The sequence below is a fragment of the Salvia splendens genome, chromosome 14 (genome assembly GCF_004379255.2).
Source record: "Salvia splendens isolate huo1 chromosome 14, SspV2, whole genome shotgun sequence".
Taxonomy (NCBI): domain Eukaryota; kingdom Viridiplantae; phylum Streptophyta; class Magnoliopsida; order Lamiales; family Lamiaceae; genus Salvia; species Salvia splendens.
This window is the reverse complement of record NC_056045.1, coordinates 24,952,464-24,961,401: the sequence shown is the minus strand read 5'-3', so window position 1 is coordinate 24,961,401 and position 8,938 is coordinate 24,952,464.

The following is an 8,938-nucleotide window of genomic DNA, read 5'->3' as shown; positions in this document are numbered from 1 at the left end:
GGAAGTAATCTTCCGTAAACCGCGGCTGGTCGAAAAAATAGTCGGCAACGAGCCTTTCGTTGGCTCCCTCCCGGTCACGAGGTATGAGCGGCGAATTGATCTAGTTGGTCGAGGAGGAGGGGCGGGGGTGGTGGCGGCGACATAGGCTTCATACGCGGACGATGCCCACATTGTGGGTGCCCGCCATTGTCCGCGCTCTACGTCCGCGCCCGATGCATCGTCCGCGCCCTACGTCGCGGACGATAGGCCATCGTCCGCGACGTAGGGCGCCCCATTGCGGGATCGGCGGACGATGGTCGCGGACGATAGCACACGTTTTTTATGGCTATTTAAACCTCGTTTCTCATTCACTTGTTCGTACGAACATCTCACCTCTCTCATTTCGCTCATCTCTCACATTTCTACCTCTCTCAAATACCAAAATGAACCACGACGATGGCGCCACTAGTTCTAGCTCCTCGGAGTCGGGTAGTTCGACCTCGACCACCTCGGAAGCCTTAGATGCAGCCGTTGAAGAGGCCATGGTGGAATGCTTAGCCCAAATGCAGCGCGAGGAGGCTGCAGCGGCGGCGGAGCATATCCACAGGTCTATTCGACGTCGGAGGTCTGTCCGACGCGACCACGCAGCAGCTCACGAACGTCTGGTTGCAGACTATTTTGCCGATCAACCACGGTGGGGACAGACTGTTTTCTGCCGTCGGTTTAGAATCCCGCGTTAACTTTTTCTCAACATTGTCTGGACGTTGTCGTCACGTGATGAATACTTCACGTATCGGGAAGACGGCGTCGGCAGACCCGACCTTACACCGTTGCTAAAGTGCACGGCTGCACTCCGTCAGTTGGCCTACAGCACCACGGCGGACATTCTCGACGAGTACCTCCACGTCGGGGAGACAACAGGCCGGGAGTGCCTGAAGAGATTTTGTAGGGGAGTTGTAGAGACCTACGGCGACACATATTTGCACAAGCCGACTGCCGCTGATTGCCAGGGCCTGATGAAGTTGCACGAGACGGCGCACGACTTTCCTGGGATGCTAGGGAGCATCGACTGTATGCACTGGCAGTGGAAGAATTGTCCGACGGCGTGGAGAGGCCAATTCACTAGTGGATACAAGGGCAGCCACCCGACGATGATCCTCGAAGCCATCGCTGACCATCGGCTCTGGATCTGGCATGCTTACTTCGGCGTAGCCGGGTCGAACAACGACATTAACGTCCTCAACTCATCCACCCTCTTCACCGAGCAATGCAATGGCAACGGCCCGGCCATCGAGTTCACTGCCAACAGGCGCCAATACCACATGGGGTACTACTTGGCCGATGGCATATACCCACGGTGGCCTGTTTTTGTGAAGACGATCAGTTGCCCAATTGGTGAGAATAGGGCTTTATTTGCGCAAAAGCAGGAGTCAGCGCAGAAGGATGTCGAGCGGGCATTTGGTGTGCTCCAAGCACGGTGGGCAATTGTGAAAGGGCCGTCTCATCTCTGGTTCAAGGAAGTCATCGTCGATGTCATGTATGCGTGCATAATCATGCACAACATGATAGTCGAGCATGAGGGTGGGAGCACCACCGACTGGAACGATGATGACGGTGTATTTAGCTCGTCCAGCACGGCGACCGAGCCCCCCGCTAGAGGATTACCGTCGGGCTTCAATGAGGTTCTAGCTAGACAGGCCTCAATGCGCAACCAACATAACCATGTTCAACTCATGAACGACATGATTGAAGAAGTGTGGGCACGTAACCGCCGTCGCTGAGTTTGCGTATTTTTTAATTCGTATTGTAATGTATTAATTTTCTATAAATGAAATGAAGTTTTTTCCCAATTTTTGTAGTTATTTAAATATTCAAATAAAATAAAAATGCATAGGGCGCGCCCTTAGGGCGCCACATTGCAGGTGGGGCGGGTAGGAGGATAAAACTGATGGCGTGGCGCGCCATAGGGCGCCCCATTGCTAATGGCCTTAGATGTGTAGAGATTAGAGATACTACAGATATTAGGGGAAATTGGTCCATAAAACTATAAACTTTGCTTAAAATTTTGTATTTCCCATGAATTTTCAAATTGGTATATAATATCACGAACTTTGCACTTTGTTTGTTATTTCTCACATCATGTCTATTGGATTATTATATTTGCCTAACTTACGAGGTTTTTTTTATCATACTTGACACAATTAAATCAACGTGGTTTTCAACGTGATTTTTTATCTTACATGTTATGAACTTAAAATTAGTTTAAAATATCATAAAACATATCACTGTTGCCCACGTAAAATAAGATTTTCATGAAAATATCTTATTTGAGTGAGTTTGGGAAATACCAAACAAAATGCAAAGTTTGTGATATTATAGACCATCAAAGTTCATCGGAAATACCAAATTTTAGGCAAAGTTTATAATTTTAGAGATAAATATTCCATATTAGAAAGAGGTTAAATATGAATTATGATTGAAGATTGATATGTATAAAGCAGAAATATCCAATTTTAATTTAATTATTTGTGATTACGATCTGACTTGGTTAATATTTGATCAGATATTGATGGAGTACAAAATAATCAAAATAAACAATTCTTGTATAAATATATAAACATGACTGTTAGAGCATCTCCAGTGGGCGGACATCCCACTCGGACATCCCAAAAACACCTCCTGCCACGTCACTAGGACATCCCACCCCACTGCCACATCACTAGGACATCCCCTGCATATCCGCCCTTCCAATCGCCCTTCCCACTAGGACATCCCGCAATTAAAAAAATCACAATAATTTAATTTGTAGAAATGAAATTTGTAGTAAAAGAAGAGAGAAACTTGTTAACACAAGTGGTGCAAATGAAATGAAGTTCAACGAGCCGTATATATAGAATTAAAAAAAAAAAAAAATCAAATATCGGACGTCCGACCGGGACGTCCGACCTTCGCCACAGTGGCGCCCGTCCACCCGCCCGTCCCCGGGACGTCCGAGGACACCCGACGTCCTCACGGGACGTCCGTATCCGACCTCCGACCTCCCAATGGCGGACGTCCCGTCACCCTTCCCGGTGTAAGACCGGACGTCCTACCGGAGGGGCGCCATAGGAGATGCTCTTACGGCTATGTACGGGCTTAATTAATATTTAAATGCCAAACTGTAATATTTTGACCAAGATATGACTAGCTTTCATGCCTCGTGAAAGTGACAAAACTATTGTTTATAATTATTGTATTACAAGAGCTGCTTCGGTTATGTACTCTAGGAGCATCTCCAGTGGGCGGACATCCCATTAGGACATCCACTAGGACATCCCAAAAATACCTCCTGCCACGTCACTAGGACTTCCCATCCCACTGCCACGTCACTAGGACATCCCCTCCTATGTCCGCCCTTCCCACTAGGACATCCCGCAATAAAAAAAATCACAATAATTTAATTATGTAAAAACGGAAATATAATTTTGACACGGAATACGGGAAAGCAAAATACGGGCAAAAATACATATTCATAAAACATAAAAAAAACATAGTTAGAAAAAAAAAGCAAAATACATAGTCATTCAAAAAAAGAAAAATACATAATCCAATGGGCCCGGCTCACTCCGTGCCGCCCCCGTCACCCGTGCCGTCACCCGTGCCGTCACCGTCGCCCGTGCCGCCCCCGTCGTCCCCTCCGCTAAGCTCGGCGCCATCATCTCCAATGGGGGGCATCCCCAAATCGCGCCGACATCCATCGATGACATCCTTCAGCATCCTCTTGTACAGCGGATCGGTCGTGTTATGCCACCTATGCATGGTCCGGACCAAGCTTGTCGTTAACTGCGCGCGGGCGAGGCGGTCGATATCTTCTTGGGGAGCAGGGGCCTCCGATTCAACCTCGAACGACCCGCTACCGCTGCTGGTTCCCCTAGCCCTCCGTTGCGCAGCCTTTTGCCCAACCGGGCGACGACGACGACGAGAGTCTGATTGCGGTAGCGGGGACACTTCATCGGCTTCCGGGAGCTCGTGCGAACCAGCACTGCTTCTGTATTCACCGGAAGCGTTGATCTTCGTCCGCTTCGCCCAGCCCGATTCGACTCCCCCACAAAACTTTGGGGAATCCTTCACCACGAGAAAGGCCTCCCACTGGTCGAATTGTTTGAATTTCAAGGCTCTGTCAGGGTACTGAGAAAAGGCACGGTTCCGGACATCCTCCTCGGACATACCGCTGCTTGCCTGGCGGAGGTTGTTTTGGTAGAGGCCAGCAAATCGACTAAGCTTAGGCCTCAACCGTTCCCACTGTTTCCGGCACTGTTCGGGAAGGCGACGCTTCGCACTAGCCGGTTTGTGTGTGTGGTAGGCTTCAGCGATCCGATGCCATAGTCTGTCAATATGCTGGTTGGCACCGACATAGGGATCCTCGACAATTGCAATCCAAGCCTTCGCAAGCGCGATGTTTTCCCACTGGCTCCAGATCATCCTCTTTCCCGTCTCCTCATCCTCCTCCTCTGCCACCGTTCGTGAGAAAGACCCTGGGGCTTTCCCCTTGCCCTTGCCACGTCCCTTCCCCCTGCCCCCGCTCATATCATCGGGCGTCTGCCTGACTGGAGATATCCCCAACTCCTCAAAAGAGAAAGTGTCTATGCCGGTGAACTGAGTATCCGGAACATAAGTGGAAGGGGTATCAGTAGACTGCATATCCACAACCGGCCGATAGACATCGTCCGCTAGTGGTTCAGGGCCCCTGCCACCCCCTCCCACATGCATCATCCCCGGCATCATCCCCGGCATCATCCCACCCATCTGTCCCATCATATTTGGGGTCATGCCCCCCATCCCCATCCCCGGCATCATCATATTTGGGGTCATGCCCCCCATCCCGGCTGCCCTGGGCATCATACCACCCATACCGCCCATCTGTCCCATCCAATTGTACATATAAGGGGACATCATCCCACCCATCCCACCCATCTGTCCCATTCCCGGTACTGTTGTCGCATTTCCGCTGGCGTTTCCCTCCAGGTCGATGGGAAACGCCGGAGTCTGCGACTCGCTCGTGGCCGGGGAGTTCCTATCGTTCTCCATTAAAAGTAGAAATGAAATTTGTAGTAAAAGAAGAGAGAAACTTGTTAACAACAAGTGGTGCAAATGAAATGAAGTTCAACGAGCCGTATATATAGGGTTTAAAATAAATAAAAAAAATTCGGACGTCCGAGCGGGACGTCCGACCCTTGCCACAGTGGCGGACGTCCGCCCGCCCGTCGCAGGGACGTCCGAGGACACCCGACGTCCTCACGGGACGTCCGTATCCGACCCCAAACGCCACAATGGCGGACGTCCGGGTCGCCCGTCGCGACGTCCTACCGGATGTCCGACCGGACGTCCGCCACTGGAGATGCTCTAATAGTCTCAAATTCATAACTCATTAACATAAAAAATTGATTTATGTAATCTCACTTCCATAAAATAGACTCTTTGGGGATAGAAAAGGTAGTACCCCCTCCCTATCATAATAGATATCACAAAAAATATTACATTTTCTTTTTTTAGAAAAAGTTCTCTCTCACATTAATATAAATATACTATTTTCTCTCTCCACCCAACACACAAAACAATATCTCATAAAATCCTATGTCATTCTTCAACTATGTCATCTATTATGGGACGAAGGGAGTACTATAATTGAAACCATATGCCGAATTGATACCATATGCCGAATTGATTTCGTATCTCATATTATTTCTCCACCCATAGTGCTTTGATTTCGTATCTCATATTGTTTGAAACCATATGTTATTTCTCCACCCATAGTGCTTTGATTTCGTATCTCATATTGTTTGAAACCATATGCCGAATTGATTGTTTATGTATCACATATTGCTTGCATATATATTGTAGATTGCTTGTTACTTGTTGTCACGTTGTCACTATAAGCGTGGTGTCATCCTAAATTCCTAACGCACCCCATATGAAATTGACTAAAATGAAATTTACTCTAGAATTTTCACGAACGGTCTAAAATGGTAAAATGAATAAATGGTAAAATGAAACTTTTATTCGTGGATGGAGAGAGCATGAACTATTTTTGTGAAATTGACTAAAAAAAGGAAATTGAGTATTTATATTGGATGGAAGGAGTATATCTTCACCATGAAAAATAAAAACTTAAAAGTGTTCGTAAATTGACACTGCTTGTTAGGGCACCTGCAACGCGTGCCTTCGCGGTGCCGCGTTTCGTTTCGGAGGAAGGAAACCGCTGAGACACGCGTTGCAGCCGCCCATTCCGTGCCCATGCTGTGCCTATGGCATGCCGTGTGTTGTAGCCGCGAGACGCGGCACGACACGTCTCGCCACGCGCCGAGGCGACGTGGCGAGCTCCCAGCTCATGCGTGACGCCCACTCGCTGCCCCGCGAGTGGATTTCGTCACGGTGACGCAATAATTCATTTTTTAAAAAAAATCGAATTTAATTAATTTTTTTATTTATTTTTTGCAACAACAATGTTACCGTTTATTATCCATTTTTAATATTTTTTTAGTTTTTTTAAATTTATTTACTCTATAAATACTCCTATTTCATACTTATTTCACTCACAAACACACATCTATTCCTCTCAAATCCTCTCTATTTCCACCTCAATTTTCATCTAAAATCAAATCTGTTTTTCTTCTCCCAAATTTAATCAAACTAATGGATCATTTTGAACAATTATTAAATCAAATTATTTCCACCCCAATTTTCATCTCAAATTCTTTTAGGAAATTATTAAATTATGTTTTTTTTACGAAATTTATGTTGTAAGTTTATTTTATTTAATGAAGTGTGTTTGTTTTAATTGAATTGGGTTGGAAATAAAAATAAAAAATGAAATTGAATGAATAGTAATTTAAGGAATGGTTAAGGAACGGATAAGAAACGGAGGGCTGCAGGTTCCGTTCCTTAGTTAAGGAATGAAGTAAAAAAAGTATAGTGGGCCCGCAAATAGTAGTTTAAGGAACGGTGGGGAAACAACGTTGTGGATGGCCTTAGAGCATCCACAACGGTGGTGGCCCAACCCGCGTCCGTCCGCGCCGCTGGCACGGACGTGTCTCGCCGTCGCTGCGCTCGCGCCGCTGGCACAGCGCTGCTCGATGCATCGAGCAGCGCCGTGCCAGCGAGCAGGACACGTGGTGCGCGGCGATTGGGCAATGGCATAGCCGTTGCCTTTGAATTTTTTTTAATTAAAAATCAGTTTTTAATTAAAAAAGCCGATTAAAAAAATTCACTTCCCAAAAAAAATATATCCGTTTATTACCGTTTTTTACCACTTTTTATTTTTTTTTATTTTTTTCCCCCCAAAAATACACACTTTCATCTATAAATACCTCCACTTTCACACCCAAAAATTCACATCAAACTACACAATTCTCATCTTCATTCTCCCATATTCATTCTCATCTTCATTCTCCCATATCCATTTTCATCTTCATTCTCTCATACCCTACAACATAATTATGTAATATTAGCCAATAATTATGTAATTTTTAATTTTTAGGAGTTTAATTATGTAATTTTTAATTTTTAGTATTTTAATTATGTAATTTTTAATTTTTAGGATTTTAATTATGTCTTTTTTATTTTATTTGTAATTTGTAATATTTATTATGGTTTTTTAATGAATTTTAATATTATGGAAATGTTTTTGTTTAATTAAATTTTAAATTGAATTGTGCTCGTCCTTGCGGAAGAGTACAGCTGTGAGTGTTGTGCTCTTGCCAGAGAGCATGCATGAATAGTGGCACCGGGCCCACAATCGTACTCGCTGGCAAGAGTACGGTTGTGGAGGCTCTTAGTTGCATTCTCGCAATTGACTTGAAACTCATTAAATTCAATAAATTATTTAATGCTGTCATAATAGCATTAAAGTTTGTTGTAGACATGGTAGCAATAATATTTTTCCCAACCTAAATACAGAAAACAAGAGCCCTGGGCACTAAACAGTTGGATAAGTTCAAAATTAATGCGATAGTTCTATTTCACTCTGTGACAGAGAAAGAAATTCATTATAATACTACTGCGTGAAGAATTTGCAGGCGAATTGGTATCACAATACAAGAAAATTATTTCATGCTCCTAAAATATCAATTTATTGATATTGTGACACGTCCTCCAATTGTTACATGTTGCAAAATTAGTAAACTGTTGTAACTGATTATGAAATGTTTAATAAAGCGAATAATTTTTCATTCCAATTTAGGAAATCGTTACGATTATAATTTATTACTCCATCCGTCTCACTTAAGATGACACATTTTTCTTTTTAGTTTGTCCCAACTAAGATGACACTTTTCTTTTTTTTAGAAATTTTCACTCTCTAATTAATATACTCAACCACTTTTTTCCCAATCCTATTAAAATATTCATCTCTCTTTCTCTTTCTATTTTATTACTTATACTCACCTTTTCTCTCACCAATGAAACACATTAATCAATAACTCATAAAATCCCGGGACGGCCAAGGAATATGTCATTTTAGCCGGGACAGAAGGAGTATGAATTATTTCACGATTCGTACATCTGCTTTTTCGATATTCTCTAGTTTTCAACGTAGCTAATAACAAATGAATTACTACTACAAAATAACTAATTTAAAGTTAAATAGTGAAAAAACTTTCCCGTACACGGAAAGGTGCATACGGCACAGTACACACAGTGGCACACACTAAGCGGGTTTTTGTGTATGTGGAGCCCAGTAGGCCTTCAATTTGTATCTCTGTTTCCTTTGTTATGAATATTTTGTTTAATGAATATTTTGTGGAATGCCATACGTGTTGCTAGATGACCATAATACCCTTCTAAGGATTTGTTTAACAGACACAATAGTTTATCCATGGTATCCGGTGTGATTATATACTTTATAATTCAAAATTCAAAATTCAAAATTCAAAATTCAAAATTCAAAATTCAAAATTCAAAATTCAAAATTCAAAATTCAAAA